This window comes from Leucoraja erinacea, chromosome 4 (genome assembly GCF_028641065.1).
Source record: "Leucoraja erinacea ecotype New England chromosome 4, Leri_hhj_1, whole genome shotgun sequence".
In the NCBI taxonomy this organism is placed as follows: domain Eukaryota; kingdom Metazoa; phylum Chordata; class Chondrichthyes; order Rajiformes; family Rajidae; genus Leucoraja; species Leucoraja erinaceus.
In genome coordinates, this window is record NC_073380.1 from 55,487,757 (window position 1) to 55,500,501 (window position 12,745).

Below are 12,745 nucleotides of genomic sequence, written 5' to 3' on the forward strand. Positions count from 1 at the left end.
TGCAAACAGATCAGGACAATTTCAACAGTATTTTAACTATGGTTGCCTGTAACTACATCTATCAACTGATCTTCAGAATTCATCACAGGCTGAACATTTGAAAGTCAAAATGTAGAAATGACCAAGATGCTTAAATTCGCCGACTTAGTTTTACAGTAATGAATTTGGCCAAGAGAAATTTGCAGAGAGATTTGCAAATAAATAAAATTGAGTGTCACCACATCATTGAAGGCATTCTTGCACATTTGATCACAGGATGCTCTGATGCCGTGATCATGCTAGCCCTTTGTACCTTTCAATGGTTAACCACAGCTTCCATTTTCTCTTGAAAACGGGTGTTAGGAACTGAGGACAAATAGACCAAAGCATCATAGTGGTGGAGGTGTGGCTGCTACTTGCAGGAAATGTGTTATTTGGAGCACTACATTCCAAGACTTTAACAACCTTTTAATATGCCACATTCCCAAGATTGCTAGATTCTCAAGTTTTATCCTTCTCTGCTATTCTACTGTGGCCACCTGAACACCTCTGATTCCAGATTGTATTTACATAATGGTCTTCTTATCGCTTTTTATTTTGCAGCACTTGAATCACTGAGTCAATCCTCCCCTTTATATAACCACAGACCCATTCATTTATTATTTGTGCCTCTGTTTTGCTGATAGCCCATCATTTTCATTTCATTGACCCGAAATACTGTAACAATGTCTTTCCTCAGCTAATGCCCGATCGGTTCTGCTTCCAGAATTTTGTGTTTCATTTTCAAATTTCCAGCATTTTGCTTTAAGTACTTAAAGTGTAGTGCTCAAAGCAGCGGTCCTTGTTCTCTGTATGAGTGTAGTTCTACATTCATTTCTTTTCCAGCCCTCCTGCTATCCTGAGATTTACCGTATGTTGTTCAGGGATTATGCTGCAGTTTGATTTTTGTCATGAGAGCACCATCTTGCTCAATGTAGAAGTAACAAGTGCATCAATCTATCAATAGGTGAATCAATTGTTTCTGTTTTTAATAAACGAGTTTCCAATAGTGAGCAAACATATTCTTCTGAAAATTGCTGTTTGAGCCTTTTGATGAGCTGAATTCATTTCATCCATCCATGAAGATTTCTCAGTTCAGTTTAGTTTATTATCACGTGTTCCGAGGTACTGTGTAAAGCTATTGTTGCGTGCTATCCAGTCAGTGACAATACATGATTACAATTGAGCCATTTACAGTGTATACAGAGATACATGAGAAGGGAATAACATTTCGTGCAAGGTTAGGCCAGAAAAGTCCAATCAAAGATAGTCCGAAGGTCACCAATGAGGTAGATAGAAGTTCAGGATTGCTCTCTAGTTCCTTGCCGAGGCAGCATGAAGTGTCAATGCAGAAGGGAGGTTGGTTGGCCTGATGCACTGGGGTGCATCCACAATTTGCTGTAATTTCTCGTGGTCTTGATTGGAGTTGTTCCCAAACCAAACTGTGATGCATCCTGATGAAATTCTTTCTATGGCGCATCTGTAGAGGTTGGTGAGAGTTGTAGGAGACATACTGAACGCCTTCTAAGGATGTAGAGGCGTTGGTGAGCTTTCTTGGTTATTGCTCCAATATGGGTGGTCCAGGAGAAGTTGTTGGTGATATTTACTCCTTGGAATTTAAAGTTTTCAACCATCTCTACTTCGGCAGTGTCAATGCAAACTGGGGTATGTGTACCGCTTCACTCCCAGAAGTCGATGACTGTCTCCTTTGTCTTGTTGACATTGAGAGAAAGGTTGTTGTCTCGACACCAGGATGCGAAGTTCTTGATCTCCTACCTGTACTCCGTCTCATCAATATTTGATATCCGGCCCACTATGGCAGTGCCATCCGTGAATTTCAAAATTGAATTAGATTTGTACATGACTACACAGTCGTGGGTGTACGAGGAGTAAAAGAGGGGGCTGGGAACGCATCCTTGCGGAGCACCAGTGTTGAGGATTATCGTAGTGGATGATTTGTCCCCTCTCTTCACTGATTGGGGTCTATTGGTCAGGATGTTGTTGATCCAGTTGCAGAGATGAGTGCTGACACAAAGTCCCGCGAGTTTGGTGATTAGCTTGGATGGTATAATAATATTAAAGGCAGAGTGGTAGTCTATGAACATGAGTCTGACGTAGGCGTCTCTCTTCGCCGTGTGTTCCAGGGATGAGTGTAGGGCCAAGGCAATGGCATCGTCCGTGGACCTGTTGTGGCGGTAGGCAAATTGCAGTGGGTCAAGGCTGCTGGGTAGACTGGATTTAATGCGTTCCATAACTAGCCTCTAAAAACATTTCATAATGGTCGAACAGGAACATGTACTAAACCCCAAGACGTTAGTTTGTACATCCTTATGCTTTTCAGAACCTCTCGAGGTACATTTGAAAATACACTCGGTTTGCTGCCCGACAGGAATTGATGCAAATTCAGTGTTATATTAATTTAATAAGTAATGTATCAATGCCCCACAAATTAAAATATTTCAGTAGTTTGAAGTGAACTCTGGAAGTTGCAGTGAGAGGAAGAAAATAGACAGGTGTTTGCATGCTTCGTTTATCTAACATTGGCATAAGAGCCACAGAAACTGTGTAAAAATAATGTTCTGTTTTTTTCTGAGGATATTGTTAAACATTTGCCAAAATTACAATGGATGATAAGACTCATAGAAATCCACCTCTAAATTATCTAACATGTCTGCAAAAACACATCAAGATCTGTATTCATGGAATGATTTCAAGTAGCAGAATTTGGAAAATTATCATTTTAGCCTGTCCATTGGTTAAAGCGTGTCTTGTTTAGAAAGCTGCTTCAAACATCATGTTTACGGCAGCTTATGCATCAAAAATACCATTCCACATAAAGGTTAGTGTAATAGGCCTGTCCAATTTACGTGACTTTTTAGGCGACTACAGGAGACTATGAGGTCGCCACATGTTCGCCGGAGGTTGCCGGGGTGTCGCCTGCATGGTGGTGATCAGTTCGCGCATTTTCGTAACTAGTCGCGGTGTTGTTTTGGTCGCCGCTAATTTTTCAACATGTTCAAAAATTAGCGGCGACAGTGGTTTTGACGCCATAGATTGTTGCATGCGGTAGGTGCTGTTGTAGTAGGTGGCCATGGTGATGTAGGCTGTGGCCTGGTGAGGTAGGCTGACGCCGGTGCTGACTGGTGAATTTGATTGGCTCATTGGGAAAAAAAAACGTAAACAGTAGTTTTCAAAACCAAGGATAACCGACCGGTAATGTTATTGTCCGCTGAGCTTCACAACCGTGTATCTCTGGCTTCTTAAAATTTGTCTCCACTCCTTCTCCCCACCCCGTCTCCCCCTTCTCTCCCCCTCTTTTAAAGGACTTAAGTGACCCTTCTCGTACACTGTGCTTTCACCGTCTTAATTACAGCGCCAACCTTCCTGTTCATCGTGGTGTGTGGCTGTATCACATTGGCTTTGCACCGTGTGAATTTCACTCAGGCAGCGCTCCTCCGCTTGCCCTGTCCCCCGCCTGCATAACTGCTGGTGAAGGAAGCGATGTGTGCACGTGTTCCACTCTGATAGTCGCCATTCCAGTCGCCGGTTTTTCAGCGACCTGCTACAACTTGACAGTCGCCGGCAGTCGCCTGAAAAATTGCCTAAGTGGGACAGGCCGATAACACTGGACCCTGCTTCCCAAAGGTAACATTGATAGTTCAATCTTTGAAATCTGCTGATCTAAAGCAATAGGTAATTTAAACAATGCTCCCACTGTGTCTCAATATGAGACTCAAGCCTAGGATTCTCTGGTAAACGTATCCTACTTGCCGGGTTTTTGGTATGACCTTCAAATCCACTTGAATGCCGCTTGTCATTCTAGCATTATCGAATGCACTATGGTTTTCTTAAGCTCTACACACAAAAGTCTGTGACTGTATAATGGAGGAGGATTCTACATGTCCAACAAAAATCTTGGAAACTAAGCAAATGTTGGCATTAAATCTCACTGCTTTTATGTGCTGACCTAAATGTTTATATGACCATAAAAATGCTTCAGTAATAAAAATGTTGGAGAAACATCACATATAACCTCTTCAGAGGAAAGGTCCTACTCCATACCCAGTGCGTTAAAACATTAAGTAGCTTTAAATTAATGATTACGTCAATCTGAAACTTTGTTCTAACAATCTATCCGAAGGCAAATCTCCCCAAGGTATGCCTACATTGAAGCAGTTCTCCTAGAGTCTGAAGAAGGGTTCCGACCTGAAACGTCATCTATCCATGTTCTTCAGAGATGCTGCCTGACTACTCTTTACTCCAGCACTTTGTGTCCTTTTTTGAAAACCACCAAGTTGAGTTCCTTGTATCCACAATTCGTCAGCATACTCCTTTATCTCTCTGGCCAAACTACAATTGCAACTCCTTCCATTCTGTTGCTGGCCTTAGTCCTGTATTATTTTAGTTACAATCTACTTTCCATGCACAAAAACTAAAATTGATACAGAGAAGAGCAGAAAAGACTGAAAAGTGCAATGCAACCATCTCCAAAGTTCGAAAATAGAGAATCCTGAGCAAATGTATGAGCCAGGTTGAAAATAGCGTACATTTGAAGCAATGTTTTGAGAAATAACATTGTGCCTGAACTGGTCGCACAGCAAAATAATCAATAATCCAAGCAATACAATTTCCGAGTTTATATGTCATGATGATACAAAAAAAAATGGCAAGATTATGGACAGTGAGGACGTTTGTCACTCAGCAGTATACAGATGAGTTAGAAATATGGGTGGAGAAATGGCAGATGCAGTTTTATCTAAACAAGTGTGAGATGTTGGATTTTGAGAGGTCAAATGCAAGAGGAACATATATAGTAAATGTCAGGAAGCCAATGTGTGCTGATGTACATAGGGATCTTGGAGTGCAAGTTCATAACTCCCTGAAAGTGACAACACAAGGAGATAGAGTGGTAGAGAAGACATAACACCCCGACCGATCATGGCACGCATGTAAAGCATGAAATTAGGAAAGCTATGTTGCAGCCACATAAAACTTTGGTTAGACCACATTTGGAGTATTGTGTGCATTTCTGGTTGCCCCATTATTGGAAGGAAATGGAATCTTGTATTATTGGAAGGAAAATGGTACAGGAGAGGTTAACGAGGATGCAGGCTGGGTTGGACAGCATTAGCTATAAGAAGAGGTTGCATAAACTTAGACTGTTTTCTCTGATGCGTCAGAGGCCGAGGGGCGACCTGATAAAAATATGTAAAATTATGAGAGGCATACAGGGTAGATAGGCATTGTCGAGTTATGCTTGTAATAAGGCTCGTACGACGACGTAAACAGAGTATATCTTTAATTAACAACTCTGTACAACAGCAGCAACAGCAACAGCCTCGTGTGCAAGCCCAGGCAACTCCCTAACTGAGCCTGGCTTCTGTCACACAGGGTCCTAGTGCCCGTCTGCCCAGCCATACACTATTATTGCATAATACCACAGGCATGAGCCAAGTTTTTTTGTTTACACATAACGATGGGTGCCGGAATGTGCTGACAGGGATGGTGGTGGAAGCAGAAATGATAGCAACGTTTAAGTATTATTTAGACAGGCACAGGTATCATGGGCTAAAGGGCCTGTTCAGGTGCCGCACTGTTCTGTTTTATGTATTTCTATGTCATAAAAATTAACATTAAATCTGACAATGTACTGAACTTTGAATTCAAATGTTATTTGATCTCCAAATTAATTTTGGGTTGGGGGGGGGGGGGGGGGGGGGGATGAGAATTTCTGGCCCACTATAATCTTGACTTTGATTTCTATTATACTTATCTTCATAGAAGACTAACATGTGCTTTCATTTTGCAAATTTTAAAATTTGATGGATCATTAAAATAGCTCTTGATTAAATTATCTTTATTGCTTGTATATGTTGTGAAAATACTTCTATTGCTGGTCTTGTGGGATTGAATTTAACAAAAAGTAATATCTTTCATTTCTTAGACAGTTCAAAAACCTCAGTAAAGTTTATAGTCGTTTTTAAAAATATTGCTCATGGCATTAAATTACTGAATCTAGATTTCTGAAAATGCATATTGGAATTGATCTGTACATTTAAAGGTCCTCCGAAATGAATTATAATCAGAGTACCACATTAAAATATTGTTGAAAATTTTGAAATTAACATATTGCACGAGTCAATGTCATGTTCTTAATTCTAGCTCTACTTAAATACTCAATCAGTACATTTCAAACCATCTTATTCTCTCCTTAAACAAAACTGAGAGTCCAACTGTTTTACAAATCAAATTCAACTTCTGCATTTGATTGCAATTATTTAAATTACAACATAGGACAAAGCTGGCATGTGATTCTCAAATGATAGGAAGAGAACTCAACACAAGAAAACACAAGCCCCTTTGTCCTCAGAACTAAAAGATGCTAAACATAAAGCTGTCTCCTAAACAGACCTGCGAGCAATTAATTTATTAATCCTCCTCCAAATCAGACAAGGAGATAATGTAGGAGATGATTTTGCGCATTATTTTTGGGACGGCACTTTGAAAAAGCTATGCAATTAATACTATTCCACAGTTTGTTAACACCAGTCTCCTTTCAAAGTAAAATCCAATTCCTTTTCATATGCAAAATTATAGATTGCATCTTTAATTCATGGACGTTACCCTTATGGTTCATTACTACATATGAACTCCCTCGCGTAGAGCATTTTCATGTTTTGGAAAATTTCTTGATCCATCAACTATATAAGGGTTGTCACCTTGGCAGGTAGAAACGCTGTGAAAATATTCACCTATCCGAACTTAAACTCTATGATTGTCCAGAGAAAGAATCAAGAAACAGAGGACATAGATGGAGATAGATGTGTATTGTTCAAGATTCCAGCATCTGCAGTTCCTCGTGTCTCCAATATTACATACCAGTCTCATCAACATTGTGGATCAGTTAAGGGACAAGATCATATATAGCTACCAATTTCTGAAAGAAGACACTGATTTTTTTTCCAGTCCTCTCTTCATCTGATGGATCAGACCAGATGCTAAGTCGAAGCCTGAAGTTCGATAACTAAAATCTAAACATTTGCAGGGTTCCATAATCTCTATTTCTCATCAAAATCCTTAAACATTTTAGTCAGAATTAATGCAGAAATTAGCACACCTTCTGAATGTTTCAAAGCAAACTACATGAACAAAATCTCATACAGCTGGGTTAGTTTTGTTTTTTTATGAATACAATGGTATGTTTCGATAGCCGTGATCATCTCGAATGAAGCCAAGAAATTCAGTAACTGAGCCTGTTGTGCTTTTACATTATAGGTTGTCGATGAGCCCATTTCAAATTCCTTCAAGTTATTCTAACTTTCATCCTTTTCCAGTCACTCTATTATTTTTATTCATGTTTTTGCTCTGCTGTTTTAACCATATCCTGATGGTCTAGCCATGATGTTGTACGTGCAAAGCATGGCAGATAGAAGTGGAAAAGGATGGTTGCTGGAGAGAAACAGATATTTCCCAGTAAGTGATAGATGAATTTGAAATGGCTTACAAGAAATAAATGCCTGTGAGTTTTGCAGATTGTCGGAGGCCAGGTAGTAAACGTTTTACTGCAACTCACTGTATGAAAAATCTCTTGGCTCTCCTTGATTTTTTGGCCAGTATCTAAAATCTGTCTAATCTAATATGCTTACGCCATTGGAAGTTATTTCTTCCCATCTACTTTATTGAGTCCTTCATAATTTTGAAAATCGCTATTAAATTGTTTTTGCATTGGAATTGAATAATCACAGTTTCTTTGGTCTCTGCTAATAAACACAGTTTAAATCTTTATTGATTCCTTTTTTTGAGGTATGCGGGTTGCCGATATTATACGGTTAATGCTAAATGCCCTTGAAAAGGTGTTGGTGACCTATGTCATCCTGGTGTAAGTGTTTCCACAATTAGGGTGTTCAAGAGTGTTGAGGGAATGAATGATTAGGGAAGTTGAAGGAATACAATATTGACCAGGCTGCTTTATCATGTATGATGTTGAGCTTCTTGAATGCTACTGGGACTGCAATAGTTTGTTTAACAGTATGTTGAGGAGGATTCTTTAGTTTTTCTATGTGGGGGAGGGGGGTAGGGTAAGGGGGCCTCCAGGCGATGACGCGACTATTCTCCGAGTTGCATCCTTGCCCCCCTCCTTGCGGCCTACCACCTGGATTGGCGCGGCCTTTCCCGCCGGGGACCGGAGCAGAGCTCCAGCAGCGGCGGGGCAGCGCTGGATACATCGCGGAGCGGGCGATGCCTCACCTGGGATCGCCGTTTGAAGCTCCGGAGTGCTGAGCCTGCTGCAACAATTTCCCGGTGATGTAGTTTGAAGAGCTTCCAGCGCGGGCGGCGCTGACTTCAACATCGCGGTGCCCTGGGGCCCTTTGCCGAGGGCCGCCAGCATGGGTCTCCGCTCGGCGCGGCCTGTGGACTTCGGGAGCCGCGGACTCCGGTAGGAAGTGGCTGATTTGGACGTCCAAGCCGCTAAGGTTGTTCTCCAGTTCCAATGTCGGAGTTCCATCATCCCGGCGAAAGGGCCTGAGCATCGGGCCACCCGTGGCGGCGACTGTGGAGGGCTGCGGAGGGCTCGGGAGGCCCCGACCACGGGTGTACATCATAGAACATCAAAGAGGAGGAGGACTGAACTTTGGGCCCTCCCTCACAGTAGGAAACTTTGATTTCGCTGTGCAGGGGATGTTTATGTTAAAATACTATTGTGTTTTGTTTCTTTTTTTATTCGTATGGCTGTATGGTGACCCCAAATTTCACTGTACCAATTGGTGCATGTGACAATAAATGTCTCTTGATCTCTTAATTGGGAATATAAAAAAGTATTCAGAATTAATGATAACAACAATTCCTTTCAGAGGAGGAAATTTGCCATCCTTAACCAATGTGGACAATATATGAATCCAGATACGTCAGGATTTTTTCTCGTTATTTAGAATCTATTTTTGACAATCCATATCTGAAAACCTGTGAACGTTAAATAATTTTCAGGTGAGGGAATCACGCCAGGGCCAAATAAAATTCACTCCAAACTTTGGGTTGTTATAATTTATACCATTTTTTTTCAATCAATACTTGATATAGTATCTGCATTGACATAATATTATACTTCTCCAAATGCAGATTTCCAATAATCAACCATTTAATACGGCAACGATAAAAGCATTTCACATGATGTTTGGGCCAAAACACAAATCTTCAAATTAGGTCTTTGCCTCAAGTGCCAAAAACTTTTGCAAGTTTTCATTAACAACAACATTCTAATTAATCTGCAATATATTAAGTACACATGAATTGCATCTAGTTTTAAAAGTTTTCCAAATACTTTCAATTTCTCATCTCTTTAGAATGTTCAATGGAGATTGCATGGCTCTATTGAAGTACTCAATTCCAAATAGTTTAATTTCTGCAATGATGTTTTCCTTTGAAGTATTTATGATTTCTGGACAAGGATTTGGCTGAACTTACTCAGTCTTCAACATCATCAATAACCTTCAGTTTTTACAGCAATTATTTCCTGACATTCTCTCTGTAGTGGATTTTAAACAGGTTTAAACGTCATATTTTAGCCACAGAACATTTCAGGATCAAGGCTAAACCAAGTGAAGTTGTTGCGCTTTGTTTGACAAGGAATATATCCAATAAACAAATCCAAAGACTAACACTGATAATTAAATGTATAAGTTACAAACCATATTTTTCTCAGAAACAGGTGTTGACCACATGAGGAAAAATATAGCTCACATCAGTTAATTATTTTTCATTCCAGGGCTCAGCTTTCATTTCTTAGATTGTTTACTGAAGGTGATGAAAAATGAATGTACCTCAGAAAACTATTATACGGCGACAAATATGTGCTAAAACATTTCAGGGGGTATTTGCCTTTGTCTGCATGTTATGATTTAAAATCTCTGCGAGTTTCACTGCCAAAGATCCATATTTAGCCAAGTATTTCTAGCAAAATTGAAATCAATGGGAATCAAGGGAATCTCTTGACAGGTCTAATCATATCTGGATGTTTGTAGTGGCTGGAGGTTGATCATCTCAGGTCAAGGGCTATGCTGCTTGCAAGGGTGTATGAAGATATTCCAACAGTCACTATTTCTGGTGGTGCATATTAAACTGACATAGACCAGATGTATATGCCTATTGCAAACAACAGGACCCAAATGTACTTAATTATTGTTTCCAGGAGAGGAGCATGCTGCTGGCAACTCATGTTCCCACTCCTCTGTAGACACCTTTGCTTGCATGAGTTCCTCAGATTAATATCCTGATCCAAAGCATCTCTGGCAGCTTCAGAGAAGGGATTTTTGTAATTGTGATTGCAGTGTTTAACTTGTGGCTAAATTTCTTTAATAAAGCTTTCCACAGCAATATAATGGGGCGGAAGATTGCAACCTTCATGTGGTCCGCCCTGTTTCGACGAATGCAATCAACCCGGTGTGCACAGTCAAATAAGATCAAATAGAACAAGTTGTCCTACAACTTCAGGCTGTGCACGCCATATGGTAGAAGAAGAAGGTGAAACAATATAATTATAAATAATAGTCAGTCATGGGTTGATTAACAACAAGTGAAACTTATACTAAACTTATGAGGCTGCCTTACAGCGCCAGAGACCCAGGTTCGATTCTGACTATGGGTGCTGTCTATACATTGTTGTACTTCTCCCTGTGACTACGTGGGTTTTCACTGTGTGCTCTGGTTTCCTCCCACATTCCATAGATATACAGGTATGAGATAAATTGTCCATAGTATCTAGGATAGTGCCACTGTACAGGGTGATCGCTGGTCGGTGCGGACTCAGTGAGTCGAAGGGTCTGTTTCCAAGTTGTATCTCTAAAGTAAAGACTAAAGTTATATCAAATACCTCAAAGCATAGCTTTAAGGCGAGAAGAGCAAAGTTCAAAGGAGATGTGTGGGTCAAGATTTATTTTACCCAGCGGGTGGGGAGTACCTGGAATCCACTGCCGTGTGTGGTGGTTGAGGCAAATATGTTAGTAGCATTTAAAATACTTTTGGATAGGTACATGAATATGCAGGGAATTGAGGGATAGGGGCTCTGTGCGGGTAAATAAGAGATGATCTTGGCATCGTACGCCATAGACATCATGGGCTGAAGGGCCTGTTCTTGTGCTGTATTGTTCTATGCTCTAAATGCCAGGCAATAACTGTCTGCAGCGAGAGTCTAACCACCACCTCATCCAATGCCATTTTGATTGCTGAATTGTTCATCTTCAATGTCCTGAGAGGTTTTAATGATGGCCAGTGAGGAAATGAACAGATATCAAAAACAAGAGGGCAGATGTGAGAGGTAAGAAATTTAAAGGGTAAGTTTGTTTTATTTTACACAGAGTGTGCATGATATCTGGAAGATGCTGCCTGATGGAATGATAAACATTTACTGCACTTAAGAGGCATTTAGACAGATACTTAAATATGCAAGGAGTAGAAGAATACAGCCCTAATGCATGCAAATGGGACTAGTGTATTTGGACCAAAAGTCTAACATAGATAAGGTGGCCTGAAGGGCCCATTTCTACGTTGTATAACTCATTTAGGTTTAATTGGACGAACAACACAAGCCGGAGGCCAACATTAATAGCCAGCAGCACAATAATATACTCTCCACGTCCAGCGGAATGCAGCTCAATACCATAAAAAAATAAAGAATATGCTTGACTGCCACTCAAAATATTCACTCCCTCCACCAATGTTCCGTGCCTGCAGTGAACACAAATTATAAAATGCATAACTAAGACTTCTTTGACACCCACTCTCAAACCTAAAAGCTTCATGTCCACATTAGCCTGCCTTGAAATGAAACAGTGGTTCTTTTGTCATTTCACAGTCAAATTTCTTGAATTCCTGAAGTCTGGACAGTTGACCAGCTGGAAATGGGGCAGGATTGTAGCCAGGAGCAGAATAGGACCGCAGCAAGGACAAGCATAATTGTGACAGGGACCAGATAATGGTTTTATGATGTGTTTACTTGGTAGGTGGTGGCATGGTGGGCAATGGACAAGCAACCCAGAGAAATCCAGAACCCTGAAACTGGAATCCTGAATCCACAACCCCGAGTTCAAATCCCGCTGTGGCATCCATGGAATTTAAAGTGAAGTAATTTAAAATCTAATGAAGATAGCAAAACTAACAAATGATTCTAAAAACTCTCTGAAATTATTATGGTGCAATTTAGTTGGTAAATTTACTTAAATGCTGATTCTTTTCCAGTCATGATTTGTTGCGATGAAAGTGGGGTGCATGTAACAGACTGCTAAGATGCATCTACTGACTTTACTCCAATCTTACACTGAGGTTCTCCAAAGGAATGGTTGAGTTCTGTTTATTGTCAAGTATACCAGGGTACAATGAAAAGCTTCTGTTGCTCCTCTACAGTCCTTATCTGTTGCTATAATATGAAAAACCCCGAGCATCCGATGAACATATTATTGCCTAATAATAAATACATAAAGCCTTGTGCAGTTATTTTGCTTTTGCTTTTCTTGTTATTAATAATAATGTAGATCAATTAACAATTAGGGGGCCTTACTATCATAAGGAACACAAATGTGCCCATTCTGAGAGAATCACTTAAAACTAGAAAATGCCCTTATTTTTATTTCTAAATTTAGAACTTTTGATAAGTTTTACTTTTAAGGCTTTGGGTCACATCTGTCTATGTACTGGTCCTGGTCTAATCTTTCAAGTGTACTGCCAGGGTTGAGAT

General features: G+C 40.3%; 1 protein-coding gene across 1 annotated transcript in view; it reads right to left on the bottom strand.

Moving 5' to 3' along the window:
• The window catches only part of stk3 (serine/threonine kinase 3 (STE20 homolog, yeast)), a 252,149-nt gene that overhangs the window by 75,790 nt on the left and 163,614 nt on the right, over positions 1-12,745 (bottom strand).